General features: G+C 45.8%; 1 long non-coding RNA gene across 1 annotated transcript in view; it reads right to left on the bottom strand.

Moving 5' to 3' along the window:
* LOC105681227 overlaps nucleotides 1–13,905 on the bottom strand; it is a 52,741-nt gene that overhangs the window by 25,181 nt on the left and 13,655 nt on the right. The gene's annotated exons all lie outside the window — the stretch shown is intronic.

Below are 13,905 nucleotides of genomic sequence, written 5' to 3'. Positions count from 1 at the left end.
AGCCGAGCCCGTCCAAATTATCATACGTCGAACAATTTCTAATTTAATTCTGTTTCGCTGCGAACGCCCATCGACGTACGAATCGTCGTGGAATTCGCACGGTCGAGCTTTCGGTAAATTTCGAATCCCCGCGACGGCCTCAATTTTTCGAAAACCAATCGGGATTGAAACAATAAAGAACGCTGGAACGATAAGACCGTTCTGCCGTTTCGGCAAACCACGGAATAGAAAACTTTTGCGCTAATACAATGCGAGAAAAATATCGAGCGCAACCAGCTCAGCGTACGAAGTAACGTTTGCCACAGTTCCGTAATGAAAGCGGTTGTCTCTTCTGGTTTCGTGCAACGATTCGTATTTCAAGAACTACGGAAGATGCGCGCTACGCGCTCTAACGCTACACTGTATTTACGTTTCAGACGCAGCTGCAGTAACCGCGGGGTACGACCAACAAGTGTTTTATGATGCAGATTAGCCAAGTTAACTTGTAGCAACGTCTTCGTTCCTATCGTAATAAGCCTTTGAGCGACTATTTTTTACCCTCTGAAGATGCCATCTGACGTTGAAATTAACCGTCCGTAGTCTTAATTTTTAAAGTTATTTTATCGACAAAGTAAAATGCCCGGCCTCTGCGAACCCCGCAACTCTTAGACCGCCTTCTTCGTTACTTTCTTTCAACCCTCCTCCCGTTACCTGCTCCTCCCGTACTCCTGTACTTTCTTAGCGGCAGGACGAGCAAATCTTTTTCAATCTCTTTTGAATCCTTTACGAGCACAGTGAGATTGGAGAATAAGAGATCAGGGCGAGTGAGAGGGGGGGAAGGTCGAAGAGAAAGATGAGAATAAGGTAAATCTCGCAAAGAGGAGGCAAGGGGCCGCGCTATGGAGTGTAAGAAGAGAGAGAGGGAGGGGCAGAGAGAGAGAGAGAGAGAGAGAGAGAGACAGACAAACAGAAAAAAGAGGAAACGGCAGGAAGCGATGGTAGTATGGGATTCGAAACGTTCGTCCTTTTTTCCAGAGCATCGATAATCCCTCCGCGTAAATCCTTAAACGCGTCATAATGGACTTTGCTCGGTTATTATCGACTCTGCGTCTATTCTCGCCGGAGTTCATCTCATTTCCCTAACGATACCACGGTCCGTTAGATGGTCCTCGGGCAGCGAAGCTAGAGGAATGGAAAATCGGCAAAGCAGATGTCGTGTGAGGGAAAAGGGTGAAACACTGATAAAAAGCAAAGAAGGACGAAAGAGACTAAAAAGAGAGAGAGGTCACATCTAAAAATTGAACTTGAACAGGACAATTTAGTTGTGACTGGAGGAGAATGTAGGAGGATGATAAGTGCTGTTCAGTGTTAAATTCACAGGGGAAAGCTGCTATATATGAGACAGAGGATGATGCGGGGATGAAATCCGCTCGCAGGTGTTAAAATATTCGTTGTACCGGGAAGCATGGTCTCGCTTGCCATTGGATGCTGGAGCAACACACTCGAAAATACTTTTACGCTTGATCGCTTTTCCTGGCGCTCTGGCGGGATGGAGGTTACGCCACCAACTATGGCAACCAGCTCGCGCCATGGATCAAAAGAGATGAAAGAATATTTCGAAATAAATCCGGCAAATTTATGAAATCAACTCGTAGATTCTCTCTTTTTTGCCAGTAATACAATTTTATCCGGCGAGTTCTCGGTCTATCCGATTATAATTTAGCGGAAGCACTACTGCTACGTGAAAACAACAATAAGCGAAACAATTTGACGTTATAATATGATTTAGCAAGTTAAACGGAAAAATTCTGTTTGGATAAAATCAACGATCAAACTGAAATATCCATTTAACATTTTTGCAAGATTAAAAAAGGGAAAATTGTTATGCCGTACGATGTTGTTGTAAAGCGAAAAAGCGCCCTGGGATACGCCAGGCTATTCCGGAATAGCTTACGATATTGCGGTAACGAACGAAAATGCTTTCAAACGATTTGCAACATCGTAAAACTTTGTTACAAAAAATCCTACTGCTACCGAGGGAGGTTCAGGAATACTAGGAAGTTCTCCACATTGTTCCAAGACTCAGGTTGTTGCTAAACGGAAAGATATTATTTACGCTTGAAAGCATCGGCTCATTCTCATCTGCTTTCTTTTCACATTCGTAAGTGTTCTCTGTTAGTCTCGTAACATTGTTGCAACAACAAGATTTTTTTAACTCAACGAAGATCGCGTCTCTAAAGATTCCAATCGCGCCCTTTGCATATTTCCAGCAGTTGACAGTAAAATATATTTCTCTCCCTTTCGTAGACGTTGAAAAACAAATTCACGCGCATGTCTGCCACAGATCAGCCTCGACCTCACCAAGGTTAGACGTTCTGATCTCTCGTTTGGAAAAGTAGATTCGTATCGCGCTTGTTGGCAACAATTTCGCAAACGAGAGACCGTTGTCTGTTAAAAATATACAAGCGTCGCAGGGCAAAGTAGTGAAAGTACAACAGCGATTCCCCTGCCTCGTTTCCCCAATATTGTCGCAACTCCCTGTACCGCAGAAACTCCTGCAAGAGAAAGCACGCTTTCGGTCGCAAACGACACGGTCGCATTGCTTATGTAGTATGCATACAGAATGCAGGCGCATCACGACACATACGGGACTGTCGCGGGAAAACACTTTAATGGTACATCGTCTGACGGCTAAGACCGGAAACGAGTGGAAGCTGAAATCGGAAGGAAAAAAAAATCCCGGATACTTTTCCATCGCATCGACAATGCGCCAAGCAGTCAAGTTGACTAGAATCTCGACGTGAACCGCGCATGTTCGCGAGTGTACGTGTACGTACACACGGCGAAGAGACGCTGAACCGTGAGAAAGAAAGAGAGAGAGAGAGAGAGAGAGAGAGAGTGAGAGGAGAGGAGTGCAAAGGCATACGCGTACATACGTGCATGTACGTACATAGTCGTGTACAAGAGGGAAGAGCCAGCCTAGGTACGAGTTACCCAAACTCCCATTCGATTCGAGCGACAAACTTTGCAAGCAGTTTGATCGTCGGAGTTACAGATTCACCGTAGAACTCTGAACTCCAAATGGGGAATCTATTATCGAAGCAGCGTTTACACGTACATGTTCGTTTACGCGGCTTGCCGATCTAGCTGCTGTCATAGCTGTAGCGATCAACGTTTTGATCGTGGTGTCAATTTGTGCCCGACAAGTTGTAAATGCGAGATCGAGTTGTCAAAGCAACTGATCGATCTTTTTGAAGCTTCGTCGGGCAACTTAATAATCGAGTAACGTCTATCTCCCAAGTTCGTGTTGCAGACCGAAGAAGACGACCAAAAATTAGCTACAGCTAATGCCATACACGATGCAATCTATTCCTATCTTTCTCCCTTGTTCGTCTTTTCTTTCTTTCTTTCTTTTTTTTTCACGGTCGAAATACCAGTCACAAAAGCTTCCCGTAATTTTGAGAGAATCCCTGGATAAACGGGGTAAGCTTGAAAGGTGGATGCGGGTTTCCTGGCAGATTCACGACGTAAATACATTTGTCTCTCCTTCTAAGTGGGCTGCTGTCTCTTCGTTGCCGAATAAATGCCAGCCGAATAAAACTTCCTGGCTACACACAAACGCAATTACCGGACGTATCCCGGCCGAAGAGAAGAGGCAGCGAGGCCCGACCGGACGAAAGACGCATTGCCTCTCCACGGCCCGTCCCGTTTGCACCATTTCCCGAACCTACGATTCAACACTGCACGAAATTAACTACCCTCTTTTCTTTCCATCGAATCACCGGCAACCAACCGGCTCGATTCTCAACAGCGGCTCTTCCGACGAACAACCAACCCTCCAACAATGAAATTAAATCTCGCGAAGTTGGATTCCCTGTATTACACAGTGTAGGTAAGTTTACGTATATTGTGACACATTTTTACATCAGCGAGTAATCTTAAATGTCGCAGATATCGTATGATATCCAGGAATGTATATTTTAGTTCTGGAATATCTTGAACGTTTCTCGTATTTTCTCTGGTGTGTTTCTCTGCTTGGTTTCTATGTAGCTGATATTCTTTATTCCTCGCTCTTCCCTGTAATATTCTTGCGGCGTTATGCATATCTTTTTTATTGTTGACACTTTTTTCTTTTATGAATATTGCGCTGGTTTTTATTGCCAAAATTCTGTAATTCTCGGGGGAAGGTTTGCGCAGGGTGAAAATTTTACAAAGTCTCTATTTCGTCACGTTAGAGATGTAGGTATCTCCGGCAACATGCTGATGGATTATTTCCCACCCCTGAGCCGGATGGGTCATTGCCCAAGGAAGTAGTTGAAACAAGAAGGAGTTCCCTAGAAATGTTCACAACAGTCTCGGCAGTCATCAAGACAGATTTTGGAGAAAATGACCATAGTCGCCACAGTGGTTGGCCACTGGATGAACGCCAAATAGCCAACGACTTGATATTGTTCATGGACTAGTCAGCCAAGATGTAGTTGTTAACATAGAATACTTTGACATTCGTAGAAATCGAAGACACGGAAAATGGATCAGGACAACTGGCGAAAAACGTGACAAGTATACATCCGCGATACTTTCGCATTCGATAGTCCTAAACGTAATTTCACCGTAGAAAGTAATTAACTAGTTAACGAGTAACACGTAACAATATATAAATCGATCAAAAGTACGATATTTGTTTGTTCGAACATCTCGCTGAAAGAAACTGAAAGCATCTACGAAGGTTCGAAACTTCGGTTATAATCGTATAAGATTGGTGTTAGTTCCTATCGCAAAAGGTAACATTTGTATGATAACAAAACCTTGTGGTCCGAGTGCACCTTTAATTTAAGATCCCGCTAAACCATGAAAACTACCGTATCGATGTAGACGTTTTCGTGTACGAAAAATATGGCTCGTTCGAACGGAAGATCGCCGAAGGGCATATACGATAGAAATTTTCATTTGACTAGAGATACAGGCAAACTTTATGAATCGAGTTCGCCTTTACACATTTTTGCGATACGCATTGACCGTGCATAAAAAGTCGCGGCGGGCGGGCATACCTCCGTGTTCGATCGCCGTAAAATTCCTCGCAGGCACGTCAGTTTCCGTACAGTTGGAAAACGGAGAACCGGACGAAACAGAAATACTGCGAAGTTGCCGGAGGCCAAGTATGTCTAGATCAGCCACCGATAACGCAAGGAATTGCATGGCCGGTAATTGAAAAGCAGACAAGCAAGGATGCCTGCGCGAAAACCAAGGAAAATGTACGTGCGAACGTACTTTTCCATAAACGTTGCGCTATTACTGCTAAATTACTACGTCAGAAAAATTCAACCGTTCCTCGGTAGCGAGCTTTAGCTTTTCCTCCGTGGCAGCTCGAATCTTTCACGCTCTTCAAACTAACTTTAATTACGTTCAAATGAATGTCAGATGTATTAGGAATTCAAAGGGATCGATGTCGTCGGAATATTAAGAAGCGATTATGATAGAAACATGCTCGGGATGCGTCGCGGCAGACGAGGAGGAAGGAAAGACAAAACCAGAGGCGGTGTGAACGGTTGGCATGTTTGATAATGCGAGCTAGTATTTCCAGATTACGTGGACAGGATGACGCAGTAAAAGCCTAACAGAGGCAATGGCCAATATCGTACAGTGCAACGTGTCTACTGGCGGATACATAGGATATATGTAGTCAATATCACTGATATTCCCGATGGCGCGATACACCGGGCAAACGCGTAATTAAAACTGACGCTTTCGTTTGGATGTGCGCCCTGTACAGAACCGTTGTAGCTCGCGCGTTCCGTTATGCGGCTATCTCGGCCTTCACTTCCGCCGCGATTGCCATCGAACGGGAGAGGGGAAAAAAAAGTTTTCAAAATCACCGGTTGTCCGTCAAATATGGGTTGCATGAAAAACGGGAAATTATTTGGCAGCATTTCCGCGCGCGCGAGCCCGTCGCACTATCGTGTACCCTGAATTTACATTCGACGCGCGCCTGCTCTCCACGCGCGGTGACGCGAATTAAATTTCACGGCTATCGGGTTGGAGCCGTGTCGCGGCAAATATTTATTTGATTCCGACCGATACCATTATGATGTAACGTCGATTTATTTAATGCTTTCCACTGTTACTCCTCCCCTTTCACCAGTACGAAATAACATAACTGTCTCGTTTGAACAATGAATGGATCGGAACGACAAAAGCATCTATATGAAACCCGTTCTCGTCGATCGTCCTCGCCGAAATTCTCGATGCGTTCGGTAATTGTAATTAATGTGTACGCAAGTTCGATAATCCAGTCGAACCGAGACGTTGCACGAAATCACTCGTTACCTGTGGTAGAAAGGGGTTGCGTGAAGGGGTCGAAAACAGTGGCTGTTAACGCAATATGTAGGTAATGGCGGCACGTAGGCGAGAGTCGGTATGATAACCGCGAAGCGATAACGATTTTCAACTGGGCCCGTGTACCGTGTCGAATCGACGATAAATCGAGTTACCTCTCGTCAGAAAGCGATAAACATTGCCGTTGCCCGATGGTGGTGCGGTTCGATATAGGGTGTGCGTGTTTCCCATTTTTTCCCCCCCGTTTTAACTCCACCAGCCCGATTAAATCATCGCGATGCGCAACGATTCTAGTGACAAGTTGAAAAATCCTTTCCACCGAAAGCAGCACGCGATTTCTTTCGTAATCTTGAATTTTACGAGACTATCTGTAACGTCGTTTCATAGCCGTACTAATTATAATCTGGCGATTAAAATGCTTTATTCCCGGAGAGCTAAAACCGACTAAAAGGGAAGGAGGATCGCGCGCCAGTAGGGCCGGAAATATCTATAAAAGAGCTTTGTCGCGACATTATGAAGAAGCTTTGGAAACGTTTCAAGCGAAAAATGCACGGGAAATCGAGTTACGCGCAATTTTAGGGAAGAACAGGTCGGAAAGAAGAAGCAGAATCATAGAAGCTATATACCAGCGGAAAGTAAATTAATTTGGTCCCTTTGGTTTTCGTAGATTTCCGTAGCGAACGAACAGCGTGTCTCTCGTCGCGTAAAGCGGAGCTGCGTGCCACGGATTATGGCACGGTAAATGTAGGTGTAATGCGTGCATGTAAAACCCGTGGATGCGTGACTCCGGTTCGTATCGAACACAATAGCACTGTCGAGGCTGTATTTTTCGTGTACACGTAAAATCCATTTGGTCGTTCGACATACTGGGTTGTCACTCGGTACAATCGCATCCTCCTCTTGTCGCGCGCGCGACTACGGGTCAGCTTTATTGTCAGCGCCGCCAGAATTCCGGCTTTCGCATCGAAACGAAGAGCAATTATTCTCACCCACCGCTGCGAGCTTTTAATTGTTCGCGTGCACCGCCCTTCCGTCGTGTTCAAAATATTGTATTACTTTTCTATTACGAAGCAACTGGCGCGGCCACCGTTAAAAGCGCATTCTGACCTTTTAAATTTTTCCATTAACCGACATCTATCGAGGCACACTCAAGCTTGCGTCATCCTTGTTGCCCTACGTGTCGTTCTTCTGTTCCATTCTTCCTACGTAGCACACACATCTTCTCTCTGTTTCTCCCGCCTTCTATCGGTACTCGGTGCTGCCGAAAACTTTATCCAACACCGTTAACCCTACACACTACACACCGCGTTTACGCTGAGAAGATACATGTTAAATGCTGCCCCGAAAATACTGTTCACACATTCAGAAAATAAAACGAATCGATGGTAAAAGCGTTGAATACGAGAGTAAGTTAATAATTTATGGGAAGGTTAAAGAATCGCGTTTTAAAATATGCAAGTACATTACTTGATTGAAATCACTAAAAAGCAGCTCGGTGAATGAAACGTGTTATCCTATTTCGCTATAGATTGATAGAAACGGATGAAACACGAACGATGCGCAAAGATAAATCGAGAAAATGCACGTGTTCTAAATCAATTATCAACAAGGTTGGCGAAAGATTCAAAGAAAAATTCTATCGTGCAGGTGATGAAATATAAAAAAAAGGTTGGCGTATTACCGACCCTTTAAGCTAAAAGAGAAAGCCAATTAAGGATAAAATTAAGTATTGCCATTAAGGAAGAACAGTGTGCATCGCGATAACGCTAGTCCACACGCAGCAATAATGGGTGGTAAAAATTACATGACAAAACGGGTGTAATTAATCATTCCTCGTATCCTCTTCGCTTGACACCATTGGGTTATCATCGTTGCTAATCATCGCAGTATTTTCTCCGTAAAAAAAAAACATCATCAGTTAATAGTGATTCATGCAGACGGAACAAACAAACTGACAAACAGACAGCAAAAAAATATAACAAAGTACCCTGGAAAATGCCTATCGCCTCTCGATCACGATCTACGTCGACGAACAAGAAACGAGACAAAACTTCGCGGTGAACTTACAATGTAACAGGTCGTGGCTGTATTCCGCTGGTATCGAAGTCTCGGCAGCAATACTTTCGGCATTAAAGTCGATGCGTCATTTTCCACGGCTCACATCCACGTGGTTCGTTAGCGAGAAAAGCCTCCCCTTGCGCGATACCGGCAGGGCCGCGACCTGTACACCACCACCGTTCCTCCTTTTATCAGGATTCCCCTCTCGTTTGTTTTCACGACGTGCGAACCTGGTCCGGCTTATTTCGCCGTTCGCCTGTGCTAAACTCTGTATTCACGGCGTATCGCGTAATGCCGTAGCATTACTGCGAATGTCTAAGCTCGCTAACCGGTAAATATGAGTTTTCACTTGCCGCCCTGGCTACAAACCCATTTCTACTCTCGGCCTCTATTTTTACCTCGTTAATTACGATTACCCGGCGTCCCAAGGCACGCCAGGTAACACGCTCGGACTTCCGACGAGTTTCTTTCTCTAACGTGCACCGACGAAACTCTGCCAGGTGGCCACGACTACACACCCAAGTCCGATATACAGGAAAGATACCCGCGAGCCGGAGAATATATCGGAGAGTCGTGACTAAACAGGAATACATATATTCCAGCTTTGTATGCTCGTTATCGAAGTGCTAATATTCTATCGATGCGAACGGGCAAAGAAAATGGCTTCCTTCTTCGCATCGGTATAACGTTTCGTCGATCTCGCCTACGGGGTCTGTTAATATCTAATTAAACAACCGAATTCAATACATCAGCATGATGGTTCCAGGCCACTGGAACTAGAGCACAGACTAGAAGTCCTGCGGCAGCATGGAAGACGAAACCGGTAGAACGAAGAGAAACAGCGTAGCGTCGAGTGGAAAAGGGAGAGAATGGTGGAAACTCGAGGAGGATCTACGACCTCAATTCTCTGCCCTGAAATAGGCCCGAGTGTTCCTGAGGTCGGTCTTCGGTACTTCGACCTGCGGAAGCAATATTTCCACGGGACTTCCGAGAAACGGCGAACCCGCCGGCAATTAGTCAGGAAGTGGCTGACAAGCCTCCTCCACGTCTTTCGCTCGTGCTTTCCACGAATTGACCGCCTTTGTGCGCTCGATCGCCGATTCGATATTGCCGATTCGCGAACGCCCGCATACCGGGATTGAAGATCCTCCCTTTCTTCTTAATTAATCGTCTAACGAGAGGAAAAAAGAAAGAGAGGGAGAAAACGAGCGAATCTTCCATGGGGAATCGATCAACCTTCGGATAGAAACAAAGAAGATTCAAATCGTTTCTTGGCCTTCGAGTTATGGCGTCTTTATAAGAGCCACTATCCTACGACTAAATCATCGTAAGTTCGCGCTATTTCGGACGACAAGACAATTCGCGCCATTTTCCTCCGATATAATTCTTCTTTAATGGCTCGTAAACAAACTCCCATAAATCGTGACTTTCGTCGTTTCGCCGAGCCTGCCAAGGCGTGCACAGCGTAACCCGCTTGAATTTATAATGCCAACGATCAAACACGTAGCAATACCGTGAATCGTAATAGCGATATCCGCGAGTTAACGCTTCTATCGCGATACGACGCTCCACTTCGTTCCTTCCAACCTCATGATCGGGAGAAAGTCGGATTTTCGGTTTCGTCATTGGCCAACAGCGATCCAGGGACTACGTATCGTAGGTAACTACTCCTACGGGACTTGTAAAACAATACTGCTTTTCTCCGGTGAGCTCCACGAGTCATCGTTCCTTATGGACCACGGTAGAACGAAATCAGACGCGAGTCCGTGCGGTACGACTTATCTGGAGGCGAATAACGGATGTCGCAATATCTACGAGCACGCGGTGCGATTCATATAAATTATCTGGTCTGACGTGATTTCAGTCGGGTCGTTGCGCGTTTCGTTACACGTCCATTTAACGCGAAGATTTGTCTCTCACGATGAAACCGAGCCTGCAAGTCGCGCCACTTTTTTCTCTTCTCATCTCAAAATAAACCCGAAACGTGCACGTTCTCTCCCAGGCTACTTCTTTATGCATACGTTTCCAGGCTCTCGTAATAGGATCAGTCGCGAAAACAACAAGGGGGAAAAAAGCTGACGAACGATAATTACAGTTCGACGTTATTGCCTGATCGAGTATACAATTATCGGGCGGATAATCGGCAGTTGGCCGATTGAAAAAACTCAAAATTCTACGCTCTTAAGGAGCCTAGGAATTGTCCCTTATTATACAGTTCTTGTTATTACCGTCGCATCGTTTTAGCAATTGAGCTCGGATAAAAGACCACTTTATATCGTGTGCTGTCGTATAACGAGCACCATTACGGAATCATCTCCAGTCGGATCGTAGGCTCCCCGACTTTCTCTCTCTTTCTCTCTCTCTCTTACGCTTGCTCTTTCTCTTCGTTCCACTCCAGAAAAGTGCATTGTCTCTGTCATTAAATTACGCTACGCTAATGACCGCCCGTCCAGCACTGTAATTTATGTAACTGCAGCCGGTTACGTCACGCGGTGATTTGCGAACGGTGATGATAGGATCGGCGCGGAATCGAAGCGGAGGGGAACGTTGGAAGTAGTATTACCCCGAGCTGGTTCAGACGCGATCGAAATACTCCGGATGATCCCCTTTCTCCGTGTAGATACGCTTCTTATTGGCGTATCGCGATACGATGTGATACGCGAACACCGCGTATCGTATATTATTATCCGCGTATTCCATTTCTATGTATATTTGCTGTACATGCACGTACCGAGCCGTACATCTGCGGGAGAAGACGTTTCGAACGCACGAAAATTGTACATGGAAGAATACGTATTCGCGGTAGCATCGCGTTCCGTAAATGATATTCTTCGTGTTGACCAACATGAACAAACTATTATTCACGTAAGATTTTCTATTCTTCTCGGCTCGTCGAGTTTCATTAATTAACGTTGGACTCGGTATCGTACGCTTGGCTGGCTAAGACGCGGCCTTAGCTACTGCTGTTTACTCTGTTTAATATCTTCGAAGAGAACGGCTGATTGGATCAAAATGGAACAGGCGGATGATTAATTTCAGCCGACTCTCTTTTCAACGGCGAAGCAATTAACGCCGACGCTAATTAATCGTGCAATGGTCCGGCTGTGTGACGTGGCTTTCGAAAATATCGACGGTATCGAAATCAGGTCGTAACTCGATTACGGGGAAAGATTCGTTATCGCGCGACCTGCTGTAAAACGGAACGATCATGGCACGCTTCGATTTTCTGTTTTATAGGATCAGCCCCTATGGCCCTGTTCCTGTTTTTCCTCTCTATGTATCTACATGCACGCGATAATACGTATGTATGACTATGCTAAACACGACTTTCCCTTTTTGCACTTTTATCCCGTGATAAAGTGGCGTAGACTGTGGCGCGCGCTTTCGATCGATCTACTCCGAGAAACGGAGAATGAACGAGGAATGGTGGAAGAAGAGGAAGAACAAGACGAACTCGGCTAGAAGAGCGATAGAGAAGAACGAGAGATATTACTTTTGCTCGTTATCGGTTAATTGGAATCACAAGATTCCCGATCGTTTCTGAGAAGCCAGACTTCGCTAGTTGCCTCTCCGTCGCTCTTCCGCTCTCTCTTTGTACGCGGCTTATCCCCGCGACTTACATTCGTGCGGAAACAGTCAAACGCGGAAGATGCAATTACCGTGCCAGTAACAAACTCGTTTGGCACGGTAACTGCAGCGCCGTGTTTAAATTGCAATCGTGTATCAGCGCGATAAAGACATTCGCGAACGGATTTCCCTCGGTTTTTAACCGTCGCATCGATACCGCAAGAGAGGAACAAGTCTGTATTTAATTCGAATCCCGAACCGTGTCGTTGATTTATAAGGTCGCGTCGATCTCGCGGCCAGATTGGGCACTAATATACGAGAAGCAGAAACCATTCGATAACGAAGCCGAACCAACTATTATCGTTTTTGTTCTGCTTCTCCTTCCTCCTATTCCCTTCGACCCTATTCTCTCCTCTTCTTTTTTTTTTCTCATCGTCCACGAGAAATCCGCAAAGACAATGGGATCTCTGGTCCACAAAAACCGATATTTCCGTCGTCGGAACGATTGTACGCGGCTTAACGATCGACCCGGAAAAGGAAATTTCATCTTCTCACGAAGTGCACCCTTTTTATTTCTCTTCTCCTTCGTTTTTCGTTACCCAGCCACTCTTTTCCGTGGCTTCGTCCCTTCCCCTAGCTCTTTTATTCCTCGCCTTCTTATTTACAGCGGCAAATAACTCCTTTTGCGACGTAATATCGTTACGGTTATGTAGTTTCGCCGATACGCCGGTTCTTTATTCTATTCCAGGGGATTCCCTCCCTTCGTTGTATGCTCGCCACGTTTCCCTTCTCCTCGCAATCTTTTCCTCTGCCGCGTCTGGTTGTCTCTCTGCCTCTCTTCGTCTGCCTATATTTTCAGCTATCATCCGAGACAGCCTATTCCTTTCCTTGGCACGAAGACAGAAAACAGTCTCCGTCGCGAGATTCAACCGATATTCAGCTGTACCGGCCGAAATTGAACGATTTGTCGTATAAACGTCTTTGAGCCGATTCACAGCGCGCAACGCCATTGATAAATCCGGACGTCTATCCGCGGAATCGCCGCGCCGTCACCGGACGCGCTCGTGCGGAGTTAATCTTCCAAAGAGTCTGCGGGAATAGGAAAGAAAGCCGCGGAAAGCTCGAAACATCCTGGAAAAACCTACCAACTCGAAAATCTCTCGCGCCCGGCCAACACGATCCCATCACACGGAGAAACTTTCCCCGTTCTTCCCCTCGGTCTGATCATCGTAGTTAAGCTGCGTTGGCCGCGATCCTCGCTCCTATCTACCAACTACATGCACGTGGAAGACCATCGGTACTTTCAGAGTCTACCTAAACCTCCACATATCCCAGACTATATGATAGTATATGTACTGTACCCGATGCGGATTTAACTCGAAGAACTGGAAGAAAAAAAAAGGAAGAAAGGTATGTACGTATATCTGGTGGTGCCAAGTCAGCTCACCTAAAGACCAACGTCGGTAAGAGCGACCTTTAAAGAAAATCCTCATTAGAGAAGCTTCTGCAACGAAAGTAGCAAGCCTGGACGCTGCAAAAAGCGTCTAATTAATTATTTGCGTTTTCCGTCGAAACGACAACGATAAGGAGCAACATCGCCGCGTAATTGCCTACCGACGAAAGTAGCGATAAAGACAATGGGTCCGCGCGTCTCCGTCTTGTAATTGAACCCTTCCAACTTCGCCGGGAAAGTGTACGACAGCTGGATGCGCGCTTTAATCGCGACTAACGTAACCTTACCGGGTGTCTCAGTCGCAGCCCGTAACGACGATTTACGGGTTAACGAGTTCACACTTCTCGAATTTCCTGGATGTTCGCATGATTCTTCCCCACCTATCCTACCAAGTATTCGATTCAGCAGCCTCCTTTCTCGGTAGGGTATTCGCGGTACCCTTCGCATACCATCGCTCTTCGCCGTGCCTTCAGCTAACCAACGAAAGTTCGCCCCTTACATTATCGTCGCGGCAG

Source organism: Bombus impatiens, unplaced genomic scaffold (assembly GCF_000188095.3).
Source record: "Bombus impatiens unplaced genomic scaffold, BIMP_2.2 scf_0664, whole genome shotgun sequence".
Lineage (NCBI taxonomy): Eukaryota > Metazoa > Arthropoda > Insecta > Hymenoptera > Apidae > Bombus > Bombus impatiens.
The sequence above is the reverse complement of the archived record's forward strand: the minus strand, read 5'-3'. Positions and strand labels throughout refer to the sequence as shown.